The sequence below is a fragment of the Typopeltis vanoorti genome, chromosome 15 (assembly GCF_054136105.1).
Source record: "Typopeltis vanoorti isolate ZY-2024b chromosome 15, IOZ_Tvanoo_1.0, whole genome shotgun sequence".
NCBI classification, from domain to species: domain Eukaryota; kingdom Metazoa; phylum Arthropoda; class Arachnida; order Uropygi; family Thelyphonidae; genus Typopeltis; species Typopeltis vanoorti.
Genome location: NC_143563.1, coordinates 75,472,837 through 75,496,624, shown reverse-complemented (window position 1 = coordinate 75,496,624; position 23,788 = coordinate 75,472,837). Strand labels below are relative to the sequence as shown.

Here is a 23,788-nt window from a genome sequence, read left to right as displayed (position 1 = left end):
TGATTAGATAAAGCGGTTACAGACTAATTCCAAATGCCGGCAGAGGTTTATTTGCTGTCTACTTCCAATCGGAACTGTTAAAAAATTATTGCATATTTTATTACGTGTTTAGTAAAAAAAAAAAAAAAAAAAAATCCATACGTGTCCTAACTAAGCAAAGTAAATATATTTGTGCTAAGAAAGAGGCTAGAAGATCTAAAAATCATAGCACTGTGACCATGAATATCATGCTATTAAAAGATCGAAAGAAATGGTGTTTCTCTTATTTATGGTATTTCTAAGATTTCGCTGACCTTTATCATTAAAATTATACTTTTCAATAGATTTTCGATTGTGAATTATAAGACTCAAGAGTAAGCGAGTTTTCAATCTCACACCAGTATAACTGTACCTTGAAAATAATATTTAGTTCCAAGCGGTTTAGTTTTATTTACGTGCAGCACTGTCTGTAAAAGAAACCGTTCTTGCATATATTAAGAAAAGATATCACTATGTTCAATTACGGGCCATTTTTTTACAGTGCGTTTCGCAAAATGGCTAAGCACCTATTAATAAGATTCGTTTTGTCTGAGAGGATTATGTTATTCTTTTGCTCTAGTTGTACGGACTTTATTGAAATTAAGTATCTGAAACCTCACTTAAAATAAAATGACAAAAGCTATTTCTTTTTCTTTTTCTCGAAAGCTATTTCGATTCAACCAAATCACTTGCAGGTTCAAAATGTTACAAAACGTTTCGAAATTGTACGAATCTCGTACAGAGCAATAATTTCGCTCTTGTTCAGATAGAAATTTAATGATATCTGATGTTCAGAATCTTTACTAAAATGTGACGAATCATCGAAATTTGTATTTTAATTAAACCCCTTTGTTGCAAAAAGCATGCAAAACAAAATTATAATGCTACAAGTACGAAACTATACTCCTATCGGATCCTGATTCAAATATTCCATTGTTCCCTGCGGTGAAGTGTAAATATACAAAAAACATTTCTACGCAGAATGAGTAAGTCCGATCGCGTGTGACGTAACAATCGGAATGACAAATCAGCATCCCTGCTTAATAATCACTTCTCACCTGAGAAATATACTATTTATAGTATACTAATATACCGTAATGTATACTTACGGTACATGAATGTATTATAATATGATATATTACGGTATCGAAGGCTGTTCGTCCCAGTGTGATAAAGGATGCAATCGTTCGTTATACAAAATTCGTTATTAAAAAAAGCGTCTTGTCATGATTACCCCCCCCCCCAGATCACTGCCATAATGTTTCCTCATTTTAGTCATCAAGTAACTAATTACTGCACGTAATTCAGAATTAGAACGCCTACAAAAATTCAATTAAAAGCAACACTTTCAGCATGGTACTCCTATTACAGCTCAAATATATCTTTTGCTGCCTCCCCCCCCCCACCCCTTTTACTGCAAACGTTAAACACTAAACCAGTAAATGACTTCGGCTATGCATCTTCCCCTTGGCACCTAACTCGAATGATTTATACCACTACTCAGCTAAACTAAGTTTACACTTTCCAATATTGCAGCGTGACTTATATTAATGTGCTCTTGTTGTACTTAATATAAAAAGTAATTTTTCTTGGCAGTGTAATAATTCAATCTGTTCTCCATCCTTAATTTTATTACGCAGGATAGTACAAGGGGCACGCAGGAAAGTATAACAACAATACTACTTAATTTATATGATTATTATCCACCTATCAACAATCTTCTTACAAATTAACCTGTTATTTGTCAGGACTAATACTGCCAGACCTTATATTTGATCTTATAAGGCACTGCTGACTGCATCAATCTACCTAGATCTTGGTCTTTTTTTGCAATCAAACACCTGTTTCGTTAACCTCCCGTTCTATTTAAATGACCATACCAGCTCAAAGATCTACATACACATTCTTGTGTGCAAACTAGTTTTTTTTTTTTCCATATCATCGTTTTGAATATGCTTCTGTCATTGCCGTCTATTCACTCTTCTAAGTTTTTCAGAACTCATATCTGTGGTTTCCCCAGTCTTTGATGAACTGTTTTGCTTTAAACTCAGCTCTTAGATCCATAAGTTAAAATTGGTTTCAAAACACTGTCTTAGTACTGTAAGTTTGTTTGAATTAATTTCTCTCTTAATCCATACACATTTATTCAGCTAGCATGGAATACTTGACACTCAAATCATGGGCAGCAAAAAGTATTAAATATCTGTAAATATCTATCTATACTCAATAAAGAAAGATTGAGTATAAGTACAGATTTTCATCTTTTTTTAATATTTTTATTTTAATGCTGGCTGGTGATGCCATGGTCTGCTATCTGAGGTTATCAATAATTTCAGCAAGTATAAGCCAAAACAAAAGCTTCCTTATGATGGTACAGCTGAGGATCGGTGGAATCTCATATTATTGTTATTAAGAGAGACCTCTTAATAACAATTTAAGGGAGTCAGAGACTCATTAAAATAGGCCACATACTACACGCACCAACTATCATACCTATTCTTGCATTCATTCACACTGCTTGCACTCACAACATCCAATGGCAGTCCATTCTAATCACGCACCACCCCACGAGAGAAAAATCTACCCCTCATTCCCTTTTTAGCGGCATTCAATCTCAGCTTCCAAGGATGCCCTGTTGTCCTTTCCCCACCCTCCATAAACTGAAATATTCCATCAACTGAAATCCTGTATCACCCTTCTTTTTCCTGTTTGCTAGTGTCTGCAGTCTACAAATTCTCAATCCATCTTCATAATCAGTATTCCACAATCCTGATAACATTTTTAACACACTCTCTCTCTCTCCACTGTATCAGAATCACAACGGAAACCAAACCTGCGCACACTAGTCCATGTTAGGTCTTATCAAGGCCTTGTAAGAAAGCAAACTGTTTTCCTTATCTTTATATGTCAAAGTTCATTTCAGCATTGAAATTATCTTTTGAGTTGTATTTGCAATCTTTGCTACATGGCCCCTGAACTTCAACTTCCTATCTACTAACACTCCACGATCCTTAGCCTAAGTAGTTTCTTCTAGCATAATACCACCAATATAATACGACAATGGATATCTAATCATGCCGAAGTGAATGACTTTACATTTACTGACATTGAACTGATATCCATTTTCCCATGCCGACAGTTTCGGCCTATTCAAATCATTCTGCAAGTACTGCACTCGCATTTTCTGATTACTCTACCTATCTTTGCATCATCTTTCTCGTAGGATTTTTTTTTTTTTTTTTACATGAATTTTCTTCCGGAAATAAGTCACAAGTTTCATGAAGTTTGATTTGGAAATCGACATTTGTTGCGGTTTTAAAAAAAAATAAGAAATAAAAAGTTTATTGTTATTCTACTAAGTATTTTAAAATAGTGACTTCATTGAAAATCAGCAATAAAATTAGGAAAAATAAATAATTTGACTGAATAAATTATAGATGTATACAGAAACATACAGTCGCTTGATCATATGCACTTATTTCTTCCACAGTAATTCGAATTGTATTCCGAATGGCTCTTTTAGATTTATTTTCGCTATTTAAATTTATAAGTAAAATCTCAGTTATAACTGATGTCTTTCTACTGAGTAGAATATGCTCAATCTGTAGGTCCCTAAGTGCACTTCACGGACTTCCGGTCGTGGAAACAAACACATTATGCCACATTCACCTGAGAATGGCTCCAAAATATGCAAGCAAACAAGCTTTTAACATAGCAAATGACTACAAAAACATGTTTAATTATTACCAGTGCAGTTTCAGGAGGAAAAATATTACTGCAATGGTAATGGGTACCAAACTACAAAACAATTTTAACATCTACAAAACTCAATATTCAACTATATAGTAAAAGTATCGTTGGTTTTCTCTAAATATAGTCCAGTGAATGCTACACTCACTGCCGGCGAGCATAAACTTTGCCATAAGAATAATATGTATAATGAGAGATTGTGACAATGCATTGTGAAAGCCAGAGTTAGTCATGCATAAGACGTAGTTGAAATTTTAGACGGTCTTCACCTACAAAAAACATTACGCAATCATCCAACAGAAGAGACAGTAGGAATTACATACTCAAGATAAATGGATAGGTGGCATTTCAAACTGTACTGGCGTCTCCATCACAGAATCAAATCATAGTATTTTAATACTTATTGATAGGTGTTAATACCCCAATGATCGCTAGGTCGACTGAAAACCATGCCTAATAGCACTTAAAATCACAATTTCTTTAGACATTTTTAAATAACAGAATATGAAGATCACTACATGTTCATATGCTAAGAGTCGTACAATATGCTATGCATATTGTATAGTGAATTCATATTTGAAGCTGTGCAACTAACTATCATGGACAAAAAGGCGAGTTTGTTACAAAACGCCGATTCAATCCATGAAATTCGTTTTTTTTTTTTTTTTTTTTTTTTTTTTTAAAAAGAAAAATACTGTTCAACTCACCTTCGAGACAAAGGAATCACCCACTTAATTATAAGAATGTCTTCTGGTATCACTTACTCTCTGATCTCACTCTGGTTCTCTGTTATTTCAAAAAACGACCATAACATTTAGAATAACAAATGATAAAAAAAGAGAAAAGTTTCAGCAAAACATTCAGTGGCTTTAACTATTATTATTATTGTCGTCGGAGTCATAATGAATGAGAATCAAAGAAAAAAAAAAAAACTATGCTTAAGCTTAGACTGAAGAATATTTAATGATGCTCTTGTAATAAAATTTTTAAGAAATTACTTTGTGACATAAAAAATTTAAAAAAAGCAGTACAAATGCACTGATGGTGTTTAATAAATCGCTTAAAAACAGGATTAAATACAAGGATAAATCTGCGAAAGGTGAACTATGGCTCACCTATTATGCTCTGACTCATACCCGGAATTACCCAAACTGACAGACAAAAGAACGAAATATAAAAAGTGGTTAAACACAATACGTACTTCTTTCTTCCTCCTCCTTAAAAATATATACACTAATAATACTAATAGTATTATTATTACTGCAGATATTTTGCTATTATTACTTAAACATCGAAATGGATAAATTTATCAAAATAAAAAAATAGACAAAATCCAATAAATATATACTGTGTATATATATAGCCTGAATTGCTGTTCTTAGATTCCCCTGATGACTCTAGCGACAACATGGAGGCCTTCAAATAATAATAATAATAATAATAATAATAAATAAAACGATATATGAATTCGGAATATAAAAGAGAATGCAAGAATGTTTAAGGTTCTCAAAATATTTTCCGTGTAATTTCCAAATAACTCATATGCGATGGCTAATATGGATCAACGTATGATTATGCATACGTTGATCCATAATCCCGATTGTGATGATTTCTCATAAATCATGAAAATGTCCCAACAAGTTCTCATATTTTGGAAAATCATAACTGAGTGAGGTAAACATAACAATAAAAAGATACATGCAAAATTATTAATAAAGGATTAGGAGCAAATAAAAGGTGAAGAATCACAGGCAGAAAAAAAACATCGCGATTACGTATGAAGACGTACGTATGATTCACATTATACGAATGTGAGGTGAGTGGATGAGACGTTTATGGTCTCGCACTGCGTGAGCTGATAATTTAATTACAAGTGTCTTTACACGGCCAAATTATTTCGCATAGCCCATTCACATATTTGTCGTGTTATATGCTAAGAACAGACACTATATTCAATCTAAAAATTAAGTAAGGGGAGAGACGCTGAGATGTGTGGGTGGATAGAGATTCCAAGGAGTCGTTGGACTCCTTGGAGTAGTGTCATGTAATCTGTTCAGGGGGCGTAGGAACTATAAGTCTTATTAATAAAAAGGTGTATTTTTAAAATCTGGTCTCGCCATAGTATTCAACGTTAATCAAAGTGTTCTGAAGAAATTACATGCAATATATAACTTTCTACCAACGTTCTATGACGAAAATTGGCCAAGCGGTTAACGTCTCCGCTCTCCGACGGATAGCTGCTAATTCGAATCACGCTGCGGCAGTGGATTCAGTATATTGTGATTGTCTTTAGATGGAAGATACGGCATATTCCATCGGCTGATAAAAGACCAGCCTAGCTTATTGGAAGTATGAAGTGGCTGGGAAAACTTCCATGTGTGTAGAGCATGGTTTCCGGATTATACAAAAAATAAATAAATAATACAAAAGAATGATGCAATTTCAAAAATTAATAATAAATCCTTAGCTCATTCACCATACTAATGAATTATATGTTGGCAATCTTTTTGGGAGAGATATATTTTAAAAAATAAAATAAAAAGATACAAATATAGAATCAGTCTGGACAGAGCATAGTTTTCAAAAATCCAGCTCGTTAAAAGTGGATAATGCTGTCTCTTTCCTCTCTGACAAATTTCCCTAAAAAATTTCCGAAAAATTACGTCTATTTTACTGTTTTTATTTTATTAGTAATATTTCATAAGCATACTAATAAAAAACAATAATCCTTCAGCCACAGAGCTGAAGATATTCATAGTTTCCAAAAATATTGTTTCAAAACATATATAGTCCACACGTAACAATGAGACATTAGACATATTTTTAAAGGGAAAAAAATGATAAAGAAAAACGATGAAGAAATATAGAGATTGTTTGTGTGCCTGTGGGCAATACGAGGAAACTATGGAGATGGGTTGAGAAACGTGCAAGCAGCTGTGGCCCTCAATATGGCTGGCCTTTTTTGCATATTTCTTCTACAATACACGAACTGGAATCTGATTTTGATAATATGAGACATAGGAGCCATATAAAAAACAGTTCAGAATTTTATATCATAAGTTTTGTTTGTTTTTTAATCACCACAGTATGATGCACACCATGATGCACTTACACAAAACTAATTAGGAAAATAAACAATGATTCAAATTTTATTTAAAAATTTTCAATAAATTATATTTCAGGTTTTACCTTTAAAAATTGCATTTATTTATTTGGTATTTATTTACAAAATACACTAACAAATTACAACGGTGTGAACATCTTTCGTCGCCTTTCTATAATTAAATATGAAAAGATTCCACGTATCTAGCAAAAATATTTTTATGTTTGTACGTTTCGATAATCAAATCCAATTTTGTACCCCCTCCTGACGAAGATAGTTAAACTAAAGTTTTTTTAAAAAAAATCAAATAATAATATTATAATAAAGCTTCAGCTAGACAGGCAGAATTCTTTCACTTTTAAATAACACAGTTTTGAATATGTAATAGTTCTTCCAACAAATTTCAGCTGAAAATTATAAAACCACGATACATATTAAGAGTAATAAAACGCATGCGTTTTTAATATACTTGAACTTTAAAAAAAAAAAAAAAAAATTGATAAATGTAAAGGAACAATTTTGTTTGCTTCTGCGCATGTGCATTATAAGAATTTTTTTTTTCCATTGTAGTCTGCAATCTGATGAAGAGCTCGTGCAGAATATTTGACCTTCCTCGTTTCTGTTAATGAGCAGTTTAATTTTAATTTTGTGTTTTTTAATCTATCGTTATAAAAAAAGAAACTTCTATCTTTTTTTGATAAGTTTCATGCAAACATCTGATCAAATTATATTATTAATCATGTATGCTAATCAAAAAATGCACTTCTTATAATAGGATCGATACTGGTTTCGTGTACGCTATCATATTGTCCAAATGCATTCAAAGGCCAAATTTCAACACTCCTTTGTAATAATCTCGCAAGCATCACAGTTTTTCATTAGCTGAAAGGAATAAAAAATAAAAAAGACAGTTAACATTAAGATGTACGAATGGTAAATTAAGAGATCTTCGTGTACAGGAAATCAAGAGGGGGTTAAAGCAACGTCGGCCAAAATTTCATTTACATTTTCAGTTGTTTCCACTTCTCCTGGAACATTTACATAACAATGAGAAACAAATGACAAGGTCGAAATCGTTCAAGTACATTTGAAATTGCTACTGTAAATAGCTCTCTCTCTCAATCTCTCTCTCCGTGCACGCAAGCAACAGAAGAGAGACAGTGCACTGTCCAAGCGATACAGCTATGAGAATGAAGGAATGTACCAGCGCTGCGGGTGACATTAATTAAATCAGTCGACGTAGTGGGTTCCCAGTTACAAACTGCAGTCCTTGCTTGTTAATCTCTGTCTCTCCATCTGACGGATGTAGGATTGGCGCTCTGTCTGCAGAATCATACCGTTGCCAATGAACTCCCGCGTAGACACACGAGAGAGGCGTTCGTTGCAAGACTCCATCTGAAGAGGAAACTATAACCGGATTAAACTGGTGTCGTTTACAAGAATATAATGTTAGTAGTCATACAGAGGGAAAGGGAAGTCCTAGTTAAGGGCTGACATTATGGCAGTAAGGGGAGGTGTGCTGAGGATAAGGACATAACTGTTGGACAGGCAGGGAGAGGATTTCAGTGCGAGGCATACTGCAGTCAATAAACTAAGGATTTTAAATTACCATTACTTTAACGCTATCGTAAATTTTATAAGACAGTAGGATATTACCTGCGTCCTACTGATTTACACAATTATTTAATTATTGAACACAGAGATAACTGCATACAAAATGCCTTCTAAAGCGAAGAATAAATCTGTAGACATTGACAACATTACATATATCTATTCGAAACAACTATAAGCTTTCTTTCTGTCGAGATTCGATGCCCTCCCCACCTTGAAATTCCATAATAATGGAACAAGTTATCACTGTCTTTTCATGAATGAGTGAGAAACCTTATCTGACCACTTTTCCTATACAGTATTACCCTCTACAAATGTTCAGGCCCTAATTAAAGGCTTGAACATTTATGCAAACAAAGTTCTTTGTCTCCCACACCTCCCCAATTATAAGAGCAGCGAAAATTTCAATCCCCAATTCTTTCAGCTCGACTGAGGATTTGGGATGGGGTAAAAAAAAAAAAAAAACGGAATGGGCTTCTTATGAAAAGTATATAAAATATCGCTTTGATTTATGAAAGCGACGTTTTAATATAACTGACCATACAAAGAAATAAAACGTTACAGAAAACTGAATTCAACATGAAAATGCATAATTCAGATACCGCAGTTATTTTTATAAAGCGTGATATCTGTTTTTTGAGTTTGTGCTGCATCAATCAAGAATGGGTTAACATTATGTGCTTTACTGCTTGTTGTTAATAAGGACCACGGACTACTCTTTTCCTGTGTTTGTATTTATTTATTCTATGACTTAAAGAGAATAGCTAGTTTGATCACGAACACATATGCATGGCTGAAGAATCGATACTTCGCTCATCTAAGACATTTCCAAAGAAAAATTCATAGGGCTCGATATTTATGAATTACCGTGTCCCATACGTAAAATTTACAAATACGTCCTAGATCAGGTCAGATGTGAAAAATAAGTTCAGAATGGTAGTTTTATCTACTTGTTGGCGATATGTGTCCAAAGAAAATCCATATCATGTTGAAGAAAGTGAAGTTGTGGACAGCAGCTACTGGTTAACAACAGGGTCGCCAACGAGTTTCTGTTACTGTGCAACAACTGCTTTTCGCTTAAGATTATGTGCACTTGAGGTCTGAATGGACCAGGAACCAAGTAACTGCTACTATTCATCCCTCTCTCCCCTTGTCAGCAATCCACTGGATCTTTCTTCTTCTCTGAAGAAGAAAGATGCTAGCCAACTGGTTTGTCCTCCAGATTAATACTCCGGAGATAAGAGAATATTTATGGCCACAACCGGACGGCAAGTACATTTATGCCTTAATCGCAATTTCTGAATGACACTCCTGAGCGCTGGATTGATCAAGAATTCTCAACAGCGCACTTGCAACATAAATCTGGATCCATGTGACAATTACTTGTAAATTTACATCAAGGAGAATGTGTGTGTGATCAGCATTTGAGACGAATGCCACATAGAATATGGTGAAAGATTATATATATACTCTGTTGTGATAATAATGGATAGTATATACGAGATGTACGCAAGATATCTGAGAGACATAGGGACTTCTGTTCCAGACTGTATGAGGTTAAATCAACGCTTACATTAAAAACTGGATTTAGAATTGATGAGTACCTAAGATGAAAATCGTGACGATCTCTCCCACAAAAAACGAGAATATCGACGAACGAGAAACAGCAAATAAAACTTCAAAGCAAACTACCATATTTGAGGCACCACTCCTTTCCAGCCGGTTAAAGCAGTTCAATATTACATAAGCGTGTTTTATCAGACAGCAAGCAACCAAATCCTCTAACCTAATTTCAATTTAAAAACAAACATACCACTTCTCTACCTCAGTTACTGATACAGTCCAAACTGCTTAAGTACAGATTATAAAACTGAAATGAAGTCCTGTGACCCCAATTTAGCGGATAATATTGCTTACTATCTTACTGGTTATTTACAAACATGAAACAAAAGTAAATCAACATTTTAAGCTCTAAACGCCCTTTTAAAATTCCAGTAGTGGTAATTTAGCTTTCATAGAGTTTAAATTGTTCCAAAATATCATGCATGAATCTGCTAATCAAATAATGGGAGAGGGGAGTGCAATTTTTAAATTGTATTTATTTCTTTTTTAAATTCAAATAAAAGTTTTGGATTTTTTTATAATGGCTCATTTGTTAAAAATTTTGTAAAACGAAGGCATACACATTATCCATACAGTATTTCAGGTGTACGCATCCTAATTTAAGAAAGAGGGAAATCGTTATCCCTTATCCATCAATCTCTGATTTTAAACAGACTGGATAAATCTCCACTTGCCTTAGATATTATTCTATTTAATTTAAAAGAGACAGTTGTCTTCTGAACAGTGCTAGAGCTAAGAGTAGCCAAATCTTTTACAGAAAATAAAACAGTGAGTACAGGCTTGCGCAGCCTTGTGGCAACGTTTCCTGTTTCTAGTAGCCGAAGAAAATGAACGTTTTTTCTAGGAGGGATTCCCCCCCCCCCTCTTCCGGAGGAAGAGTTCCCGAATTAGTCGATTTCTAGCCCAGGAAAGCAGGGCCTCCCTCTCCCCCTTAGAAATCGGTGTTTTAATCCTACAGTTCAGAAAAATCATCGACCACAGAACACGCACTGCTTAAAAGAATAATAATAATGTACTAGTTAGAAGTTTAGGATGACGAGATGTCTTCCTAAACTTCTAATCGTCGGATAACTATTGATGATTTCCAACCAACGACTTCAAAAAAGCTAAAGGACCTCCGCCTGATTCCTTTGGGGAATGAAAAAGGCTTTATAGGATTTATTTTTATATAAAACAGCACTAAAATCTTCCTGTCAAATAATCAATGTGTTTACAGATTACTTCAGGGAATTGCTGCGCAATGATAACAGTACGCAGCATTTTTTTTTTTAAACCATCAATTTGTATTATTTGTTTGGATTACATTAACTTTAATCAATTTAGATAATTTACAGAAACTAGTGAACAGAATTTTAAAGACAGAATTTTCCTGTCACACTCTTTTGGTAATATTAGATTTAAACAGAAACCGGGAAAGAATCGAAAGAAGAAAAATCAAAAGGTGAGTTGAATGCCGGAAAAAAAAAAAAAAATACAAATTGGAAAATCAATGATAAGGTGAATGCCAATAAAAACGATGCTAATAGGGAGGGAAACATATTTTTTCTGAATGCAGAGAAGACAAACAATTGATAAATGATAACAGAAGAAAAAGGTCGATCACGTATCTTTCGTGAAATATGTTCTCAATTACAGCGTGAGTCAGATAGAACGGAAAAGGCAACAAACTGAAAGAACCAATAAAAAGCAAATTATTTCATTAACAATTTCGATATTTTCTATATCGAAAACAGTATGGACTTTTAAACAAAATAAAAGGAATTTTTGCATCAGCGTTGCCACTGAAGGGTTTAGTAATAACATATGCTATGTTATTCATAATTACTACTTCATATTTACTGGATATTATCCTATTGCAAGTTTGCCCTCACTAAACTAGATAATGCCAGAGATCTCTAATTTAACATAAAAATATGATATTTTTTCCATTCTCTGTTAGAGAGGGGAGAAAGGGCTTTTTTTAATAAAAATAAAACTTCAAACAACTGCAAGCGTAATGTCAAATTGCACAGTGATGATGAAATATCTAATTTCAATGCAGTTGGTTATCGAGATGAAAATACAGCAATTATTATGAAGTAGGAATTTATTGCTTTACATCAATCATAACAACTACGTTGGATGCAAAGCCACATTACCTCAGCTTGTTAATCAGAAAGAGTATCATCAGAGTATATAACAAACACTGAAAAAAGTATCTTGAAATATCTTATTGATCGTGAATAAGCTCCGACTAGCCACATAAAGATTACAAAATTAAACCAGTACAAACAAAATCAGCATTTCTGAACTAGTTTGCAATTAATTAAATTCAGTATTATGACGTAAAAATTGTTATGAAGTAGCAAAATGAATATTAACTTTATATATATATATATATATCCCCAAAGATTTATAAGAAACTTTAAATGCTGATTTGAAGATTTTCGATAGTTCAAGAGACTTTGTACTCTATATACACACGTCAAATGATTAAGATCTAAAAACTGATAATAGGCGCAGTTTGAAAACCCTGAAGCAATTCTGATAAGGATTTCTTGCTGAATATGAACATGTAATCTGGTGTTCGATAAAGAACTCCAATACCATGTCGAGATAAAGCAACAAGGTCTCTGTGGATAATTATTTAAAAAAAAAAAAAAACTGACTTTAAACCAAATTAATATCATTGTTTTGCCATCCAAAATTTGAATGTGGGCAATAACATAGCTTTCAAATAGGCTACTCTTAAATAAAAGAATTGACAAGTTCTCTTATGTCCGATGAATGAAAGTGAAGACCACATATTGGTGAACATCATCAGCAAGTGCGTATCTATATAATACGAGAACCTTATTAAATTAGTGCTAACAAGAGAAGTAATAAAAATTATACCAGACTGCAGCATGTGCAAATTTAAACTGCATTGTTCTTTGTAAAATACCCTGTTCTTGGCATCAAACATATTTGCGAGCATGAAGTGTAAATGGTCACATTTTCGAAATTGCTTCATCACTACATAATTTTCTTTTTTCAATATGTATTTTTTAAATAAGATTTAAAAAATGTTTTTAAACATTTTTAAATAATAATCCCCACACACGAAAGGTTACAGAACCTGTACGACATTTGTCTCAAGGGTTAAGGCGGGGGGGAACATTCGTGTTCTTTTTGAATAGCTAAAAGTTGTCATCCGTGGGAAACTGCTGGTGAGAATTGCTGATCAAGAGAATAAAGGTAGTTCGAATGAAATACGAGAACCAACTTCGATGAATTGGCAGAAGGACTGTGAATGGATGATGATACTCTCATACTTGGTGAGAAAACACCAAATATTTTTGAAAGATAAGGATATTTTTCAAAATAAAATAAATAACAAGGAAGTGTGTTTTAAAAGAACAGGAAGGTGACTCAAAAGCATTGGTTGTAAAAAAACTTTAAGGGTTTTTTTTTGTTGGGGGGAGGCACTTGAGCACTGCAAGAATAACAAGAATGGAATGTGTTACAATCTGCATAACTATATAGCAATATAAGCATGCAGAAGAAGAAACTAGCTATTCAATTACGGAGCGCAATTGCGGTGTGCAATCCCGTATGTCACACAAACACTAAATGTCCTGGATATGCTCAGTGACTGAACAGGTTTCTCTAAACCTTCCCATGGAAGATGTCTGCAGTTGGATAAGACATTCATTCTGGATTCACTGATAGAATCCATAATGAACTTCCAAGGTGGTGATGAATAAATCTAAATGTTAATGATCGCGTTTTATAGAAGACTGAGAAGATGGCAATGGATCAATAGCCTGATGATAATTTTTTATCTCCGCTTATTGTTTGAAACAGATGAGTATGAAAAAGAATTAAGATGTGTAAGATTCTGGTTCGCTATACAGTACAACTTTTCAGTATACTACTGGTGGGTAGGATACTATCAGGATCAGAAGACTTTTTAGTAGCAACATTATTCAGGATTCTTTTATTATATTTGGGTGAAATGTTACAGGAAGCATTCAGTAGCTAGCCTACCACCTAGGAGATGAACTTTCGTCATCTGTGCAAGATATGGAAGAGGAGATGCCTGGAGAGCAGATTTTTCTTTAGGTGATGTTTATGGTGATACCAAAGGAATGAGAGAAACAATGGATGATATTTGCAAGAGACTAGATCGGGGGAGGGAGTGCCATTTGTATAAGAAATCGATGTTTTGCAATTGTTGCAAGCTGTATAAGATAAATGAAGAGAACAAGGCTACACTTTTTTTTGTCTCAAGCTGCTTGCTCTATAAGAATTTTCTTGAGTTGTCTTCATACACTTGTTGGAAAAACAAGACAATTAGCAAGCGTGAATTTTAAATCGAGTGGGGATGAAGGCCTTCATTTGAGCAAGAATGATTCCTCTTAACTCAATCAGAGTAAGTCTTTGAAGCAGAAGAGTGGAAACATTCATCAGTCCTGAAGGATGGTCCACTGTGTGCATTCTGTTGAAGAGGTGAAATTCTGTAGAAAATGAAATTTTAAGGAGATTATGGTTTGAGGTGCTGAGTGAGAATATTCCAGAATGAAACAAGGTCAGCTTGAGTCAAAGAATGTCAAAGAAAAAAAAAAAAAAGACGGTTACACATTTGCCATGAAATGTGTAAGGCAACACCTCTGAATCTGTTCATTGGTGGATCATTCATATGTCATATTACACAAATGCATACATGCTACCCTTGTGTATAGGTTTGAATCCAGAAGCAAGGGTCATGCTATAGTGGTCTATAAAGCTGTAAATTGACATTCACTTAAAAATACGAGTTTGAATCAGAATCCAGATGTGAAGTATTGGTAAATCATTTATGTTTGTGTTTATAATACAAATGTTAGTAATGTGGATGATATAAGTATTTGTTTGCCTTTTCATGTTTGTTTAGAGAATAATCAAAGAGTAGGAACTTGCAATGTAAGGAGATAAACTGTTGAGCATATCATTCATACAGAGAACAATGAATTGCCTTACCATAACACACCTTCAATGATGCTTCAAACATGCTACACTGCTATATGGACTTTCTGTAGGTAGCATCTAGCATGGTTCTTGATCTTCACAGAATATCTAGCACATTCTCGAATATCACTCATTACATGTAAGAAGATGAAGGGGGGGGGGAACAAAAGTTGGAACCCCCTGTTCTGAAAATTCACCATGGCATTAATCACTTCAAGCCCTCTGGTAAACAAGAAGGTGATGGTGTTTCACTCAATAATGAAGATCATATAACATTCACTAATAATTACTGGCAATCTCATTCAAATGATCAATAGACATCAATTGCTTACAGAAGGTTATAAGCCTCTGAGTATATTGCTTGAAGTATTTCATTTAAATAAATGTAACTTTCAACAGGAAATTAGAAAATATTTCAATAGTCATTCAAAATATGAACCCCTGTTCACTATATGCCTTCTGTACTGTGCTGCTAACAATAGCATACAACTTTACCTTTCGTCAGATCACAGTTTGTGATTCTGTCCGGTGTTGCACATAGGTAAAATATAATTCCTGTTAATTACAAATAAGTTAGGAACTGATGATCATCAGTTGGATAAGGATCAACTATAAAATGTTGACCGTTTATTCATTTTTTTCCTTTTTAGGTATATCCAAATTCTTTTTATTCTTTTCATATATATCTAAGTTTATAAGTTTTTACACTTGTAAAAGAATGAAAATTTTCTTTTACCTTAATAACAGTCCATATGTAATAATTCCTAGTTATCCTGTTATTAATGAATTTAATTATTTCATTATATCTCTCCATGCATAACTTGCAGTAGAAAATTCTGCTTCAAGAATATACTGCAAACCTCATGATTATTAGTTTAACAGAGAACTAACAAAATTAATTACTTTTATTGGTATCAGGTCTATGGACCGAACCTTATTAGGAGCCTTATCATCTGGTGGGAGAACTAGGGTCCATCCTTGGAACTGAGCAAGAGTGTAGTTAGCAAGGGTGTTAGAACTAGTTTTTTTTTTTTACTTGGAGAGTGGTGAATGAATGGAAGAGGTTGCCAGAATCTGTTGTGGGTTTTCCATGATTGTGAATGAGTTCAAAGCAAAGTATCACAGATAGTGTGCAAATGTTGGATAGTGCTTAACATGATGTTTAGAGCCTGCCTCAGTGAGTTTAAGAACTCCATGGAGTAGCCAATAATAATAATAATGTTAAACAAAACATATTTCATAACATAAATCCAATCAAGAAGAATTTCTAGAGAGGAGTCTTGAATACACTACACAGAAGCTTTGAGGATTCTTTCTTCCCATCTCCCCCATTACTTCCACAGTAATTTCAGATTTTAGCTTGCCTGCCTTCTCTGTTATTCAATCAACAAGCTGTGAGTTTGAATTCCACTGGTCCATGGATGTGTGACTTAGATCATGGTTTTCGTTGCCATGTGTTTCGTTGCAAAAGTGCCATGTTTTGCCTACAAAACAGGGTTTGTGAATTATCTAACCCTCAGTCCATCCACAGTACTAATGTGCTATAACTCTGCAACCTTTCGTGAATGATTATGATTAAAAACATATATATAATATATAGTTTTCTTCACTGGACAGTATTCAGCAAATTCAGTATTCAGCAGATAGTATAAAAACATACTATCACAACTTTAAATAATCAAATCAAAATAAATTACCAAACAAATTTTAATGGATTAACAGAGCTGTAAAAATAACTATCCAGCTGCAACTGAAGTTCTACTGGCTTTTTGTTAAAATGTGTTTAACATATGATGCCTGAATTTATTAACAGATTATCCTTAAATTATATCATGCTTTGGATGTGTGATGGACAAATGTAATACTTTGCTATGGGTGAGAAAATGATGTGATGTTACAAAGCAACCAAAGTTATTTCTTTTGAAAATTCAGTTTTTCTGATTAGAAAAGGGGGACATTTTGTTTTCAATGTTAGATTGATGTATTGATTATTTTTTTTTTGAGAATTATTACTTTTATTGATCGAAATTCAACAGCAACAAATTTATCTTGAAATGTTTTGATCTTGATAAAAACATGCATTTAAATAATATTTTCTTTCCTTTTTTTTCTTTAAAAAAAAAAAAAGAATCCTATGTGTATATTAAATGATGTCAGAAGACATCATTTAAGAATGATCCCTAATGTTGAACCCCTCCCTCCAACAGTAACATATTTTATCTTGTTGCACACCAACAAAATCATATGGAAAAAAAAATTCTTTATATCATTTTGTGCATAATAGAATAATGAATAACCTGCTTCATTCACATCCAACTGATTTCCTGTTTCCTGTGCCTGACTGCTATAAGTTATAAAATCCATTCATCCTTCTCTTCATTTGTTGCTTGGAATGTTAGACACTAACATTCCAAGCAACAACGCATTCCATAACTATGTCAGTAAGTTTTATGGCAATTTGGTCAAGACAGCATAGCCACTCTCCAAAAAATAGGCTGCGGATTTGAATTAATTGTGGGAACAGATATGTGGTAATGTATTTATGTTATGATGATTAATTTTATTTCTAACAGTATTGATGAGAACACAGACTGATAAAAAAATAATTACTATTTATTAACTTATTTGTTGATATTTATATCCAGCATCTTCAGAGCACAAAAACAGTTTGTCACAGTACATGAAACAACAATCTGGTATGCAATGGGAATAGTTTAAACAATTGCAACGAACAACACAAAGACTAAAATCCTAATTAGGTGCCATCTATGTTGGGAAAAGAAAAAAAAAAACAGAGAGAAAGCAGGTATTAATTAAATCTTAAGATGACTGTCTCCCAAATTTTTGGTAAATTTATACAGCCGTACTTTTTGAATTTTCGATTATGTTTCAAGGCTTCTGTTGGTTCCAAAAACAATCTCTCTGATTTATAACGACTTCTGTGTAGCACTTTTGTTTTTTTCCAATTGATCCTGTGTGCAGGGGTATCTATGGCATGGTCTGCTAGAGCCGACTTGCACTGTTGTTATGACAAGTCAGGTCTAGCAGACCATGTTTCTGTCTCCGTTTCCCCTGCCCCCCCAACATAGTTGGTGCCTAATTAGGACTTCAGTCTTTGTGGTCCCGTTGCAATTGTTTAAACTACTCCTATTGTATCACAGTATGTTGTTTCACATACTGTGACAAACTGTTTGTGTTCTGAAGATGCTGGATATGACACCAGCGAAATATCAACAAATAATTTAATAAATAGTAATTATTTCCTTATCAGTCTGTGTTCTCATCAATACCATTAAAAATAAATTAACACGTATGGAAAACACATAAGCTTTTCCACGTGTATGGGTTTACAGTGATTCTACTGGACCTTGCTAAGGCCTTTGACAGGATACCACATGGAATTCTAATCAGTAAACTACAGCATATGGGGATGGATATAAGGTTGGTGAGATGGATAGGAGGGTGGCTGATGGAGAGATATCAGAGAGTGGTTTATTCAGGAGTAGAGTCCAAAAGACGGCTTGTGACTAGTGATGTGCCACAGGGTTCTGTTCTTGGACCACTACTTTTCAATTGTTCATTAACGATATAGGAAAGGATCTGAGAGGAAGTGTTCGCTTGTTTGCTGATGATGCAAAGTTGGGTAGAGCAATAGTGAGTGCACAGGATGTCAAAATTTTGCAAGATGATTTAATGTGGCAAAGTGTAAGGTTATGCATTTTGGGGTGAAAAGATTAGCAGCAGTATATCACATTAGTGGAACTGTACTCCAGGAGATTGACGAGGCCAGGGATTTGGGAGTGTTGGTGGATAGGGAGTTGAAGTTTATAGGGCACATTGCAAAAGTGGCTAAATCAGCTCATCAAATTACTTGGATGCTGAAGAATACTTTGACGAGCAGGGATAAGCAAGTTATTGTTCCTCTGTATCAAGCCCTGATAAGACCCCATCTTGACTACTGTGCCCAGATATGGGTGCCAGGGTTTCTTCTTGATGGGGAGAAGGTTGAGAGGATCCAGAGGGAAGTGACCAAGATGATAGCAGGTCTATTCATTCCATAGACCTGCTATATGGAACCTTATGAGAACAGGTTGAAGATTGGTGGGTTGCAAAAATTGGTTGATAGGCAGAAAAGACGTGATATGATTGAGACATTCAAATTACTGAAGGGTTTCTATAAGATTAATCCAGAAGATATTTTTGAGAATAGGACTGGTGGTGGGAGGACTAGGGGCCATACATGGAAGCTGGGAAAGAATGTGGTTAGCAAGGGTGTTAGAGCTAGGTTTTTTTACTTGGAGAGTGGTGAATGAGTGGAATAAGCTGCCAGAGTCTGTTGTGGGTGCAATGACTGTGAATGAGTTTAAGGCGAGGTATGATAGATACTGTGTGAATGTCGAATAGTTGTTCTTGACATGATGTTAGGGCCTCCCTCAATGAGTCTGTCGACTCCTTGGAGTTGCCCGAAATAATAATAATAATAATAATGTTATGATGAATTTCATCACCCAGTGTGAGATTGCATCCTGATTACTCAAGGCCAAACTAACCTTGAAAAAGTTCCATATCTGGTCTCCATCAAGAATATCTAATGTTCAGTCCAACAAAGTACTAATGTACAAGAGGTTTACAACCTATTATGGGTGAGATTCACATAAAAAAAATAATTAATTAAATAAAAAACAATCTCCTTGGTCATTCTTCAATGGGACAACTTTGTGCACTTCAAAGCTGCCAAAATACAGATTCTTTTAGGAGATCTAAATGCCAAAAGCCCAACTTGGGGCTTCCCACAACTACATCGGAAAGGAGCACAAATAGAAGACATAACTGATGATCTAAACCTTGAGATCATAAACAAAAAGCAAAATACATATCTGTCAAAAACAACAGGCACAGGATCAGCATCAGACATCACTGCAGTAGATTATGAAACTGCAAGTCTTACCCAGTGGAAAATACTAAAGAATGCCATCAGTGATCATAGACCTATTATCACAACCATTAATCTGCAGTTAGACCAAAAACCAGAGACAAAATGGAACTTCAGAAAAGCAAATTGGTCTAATTACACACACAACTATTAGAAACACATGCATGGTTGGCTGACTGATTAGCAAATGTGCTCACAATGCTCTGGATTCAAAATCTGACAAGAATGTACGTTGTGATTATCTATAGGCAGGAGATGAATTTCATCATTCAGTGTGAGACAGCCACTCCGTTAAGTGGAGACCTAAGCGTTGAAGACAGAAAGAAAGTAAAAGACTTTCTTTAATTCACTCACGGTTAACATAACATAGGTTCTGTTTTTAATTTAGCCAGCTTGGTTGGCCAAGTGGATAGCACATCCACTCTCCAGCCTGTGGGCTGGAATCCCACCATGGGCATGGATGTTTGTGATGGTCTGCGGAAATACTAGTGGTAGTTGGCAGTAGATGGCATTGGTGTAGTTGCGGTCGGTTGGTGATTGAATGGTGGAGACAGAGTTGTAGTGCAGGTGCCCTCCCTCGATGAGTCCTTGGACTCCCTGGAGGTGTCAAATAATAATAATAATAATGAATTGGCACACCTACTAGTAAAGAACTTGATCAGCAACAACTAGAATTAACTAACAACATACAGAGAGCTGCAAAAAATTCAATTCCTAGAGGACTCAAGAAAAACAACTGGGCTCCCTTTTGGAAAGATCATCGTATCAATGCTATGATCACCAAAAGAGATATTATCAATGAACAGTTAAAACAAAACAATATACAGAAGACAACAGAAAGAAGTTAATAGAATCAACTCAAAACATAGAAGAAATTTCTAACTGCAAACAAAAAAGTGGGAAGAATGCTGCAATAGACTAGATCCAAGAAAAGACTCACAACACTGGAATATCGTCAGATTATTAAATAATGCAACACTTCCGGATATTGATCACTCTTCAAACACAATTTCCTCAGGAACTAATACAGCAGCAACAAACAAACAGATGGCAAATATACAAACTAACTGCAATATAACAAAGAAGACAAAAAGTGCAAGAAAATTGCAAAACATCTACTAATACAACCAGAACTGATCCTTCGGAAGACATCTTTACTCAGGACCTCACAATGACAGAATTAGAAATAGCAATTAGTCAAAATGACCCTGACAAATCACCTGGAATTAATCTTATCTTTGGACATATGATTAAAAACATGGGAGAAATAACCAAAATCTGCCTTCTGAAGATATTTACCACTTCCTGGAATAAAGGTAAACTACCAAAAATCTGGAAAACATCAGTCATTATACCATTACTAAAACCCACAAAAACCCTAGTGTAAAAAGCTACAGACCAATAGCTTTGACTAGCACTCTCTGTAAACTAAGCGAAAGAATAATACATACCATACTTATGAATTGGCTCTTAGAATATAACAAGATCAACTTCTGCCAAACTGCATACAGGTCTCAACACAGTACAGCACACAAGAAGACAACAGCAGTCATCTTGGATCTCACAGCTACCCTCTTGATCATGTTTGGAGACAAAAGTTAAAATTGAATACGATACTGGAATAAGGGGGAACGCATTAATTTGGATTTCAGATTTCATGAAAGGATGAAAAATTAAAATAAAAGTTAATGGAATTTATTCCAGCATGCATCATTGGGCTGGAGTCCCACAAGTTGGGCTAAGGTTCTGTTCTTAGCCCACTCCTATTTCTCATCTTCAATAATTCATTAAAAGGCTTAGAAAGATGAGCAAAGGAACTCAAATTACAGATAAACCCAGAAAAAAAAAAAACTTAACATCTATAGCCTAACCCTAGATACAGAACTGAGATTTCCAACTCATATTACAAATATACTAATAAAGCTCTTAAAAAGCTTAATATCATCAAAAGGCTTTGTGGAACAAAGTGGGGTACAAAACTGTAGACAATGAAAACTACATATACAACACTCATATGACCCACTATGGAATATGCCTCATCAATCTGGGCTCCAGCTCCTACTAGCTCAAAAGAAAAACTTGACAGAGTACAATCAAGAACAGCAAAAATTATTATAGGTGCAGTCTCATCCACAATGATACTAAAAGACAGAAGAAAACTCTCCACAGTTAAATTCACTAACATAACCAGAAGCCAACAACAGGATCACATCTCATTCAGGACTTTCATTGCCTGGACAAGTCTAGACTAAAAAGATCATCTACTTTACAATACGATCATGAAATTAGAAAACAGATTGACATAGAGCACCTATCCATTGAAATAAGCAAAGAGACATTATTTTCCACAATACTACCAAAAAATACAATGATTAACTTAAATCTCCTAGAACCTTGTTCAAAAAAGGATTCACAGCATGAAAATAAAAGAAAACGACTTGACACTACATCACTTAAATAATCTAAACCATGTCACTGCCTACATTGAATGGATCATCTAATGAAGTACTCAACCAAGGAGGATCAGGGGTTTTTATCTGGAGGCGAGGAAACGCAAATCAAAACCACAGCTGGTAAAATAGCTTCAAACTTCACTTGTGAATTAACAGCCATACAAGCAGCTTTCAAATCTCTCAAATCCAGTAATAAACGTTACAGAAGGAATAATCATCTACAGCAACTCAAAATCTGCACTTGAGGCATTAAAAAAATGGAAAAACAAAACTCATACAAGAAATTCACGAACAACTAACAACTTGAAATTGGAAAAATAAGAACTGAACACTACAATGAATACCAGCCTATGTAAATATTGAAGGCAATAAAAGAGCAGACACACTATCCAAAGAAGCAAGATACTTAATTCAAACATTACACCCACTATCACTAACTGATGCTAACTCTGTCACCAAAATAAGACTGGTAATTTATGAAATTAATGTAAATAGAGAAATAACCACAACCATCACCAGACTAAGGAGGAACATTTTAAAGGCATGAAAATTCAGCCAGACAGTAGTAGAAGCTATGAAACACGCAAGAACTGTTCAGGAGTTGAACTAACACCTGCCCATATCTGTTCTTGTCCAGCAATTGCTGCTGCTCTACAGAAAATTGACAATAATCGTAGAGAAAAGCTCTACTCCATCAAGGTTCAACAGATTGCCAAAGCAGTTCTACAGATCCACGGTCATGTCTAGACGCTCTTCAATGGACTCGACAACACAAACAACATCAACTGGCTCTGCAAGCTAAAGATAACCCCAAAAGTCTTCTATCGATATGCTTCAAGTAAAAGAAAGAATGAATATGAAAGAATAACTCTAGTGAATGCAGATGGTGTTGGTGACTGATGCAGATGAGGTTGTTCAACTAATGAGTGTCCATTTTGCTAAAAGCTATCACCCTGGTGTATTTGTGTTCACTGCTACCTCTTTACTGGATGAAGAAACTCAGGTGTATGAGGAGAAAATATCAGAGCTGTTGCACAAACTGAATAACAATTCTGCAATAGGAACTGATGGGATATCAGCGAGGTGCTAAAAGAGTGTTCAGCTGAACTGGCTATTCCTTTAACAATAATAGTGGGCCAAGGACTGATCCTTGTGGTATTCATTTTCAAAATTATGGATTTTACAACCGTGTTATAACTAACTATTTTTATTATCCCGACGTTTCGATATTCATATCAAGATCATCATCTGGAGCATACACAAATATACAAGACAAGCTGAGTTATTTACAAACCGTAAGCTAAAGAAACAATGATTTGATCGCATGTT

At 34.6% G+C, this 23,788-nt stretch overlaps 1 protein-coding gene across 7 annotated transcripts in view; it reads right to left on the bottom strand.

Moving 5' to 3' along the window:
* LOC150098902 (poly(rC)-binding protein 3-like) overlaps nt 1–23,788 on the bottom strand; it is a 435,954-nt gene that overhangs the window by 337,967 nt on the left and 74,199 nt on the right. The window contains exon 2 of one of the 7 annotated variants that reach the window (XM_090404971.1): nt 4,476–4,554. The exons of the other annotated variants lie outside the window; for them this stretch is intronic. The gene's annotated coding sequence lies outside the window, so the exon portion shown is untranslated. The remainder of the gene's footprint in view (nt 1–4,475; nt 4,555–23,788) is intronic. 7 annotated transcript variants of the gene reach the window in all.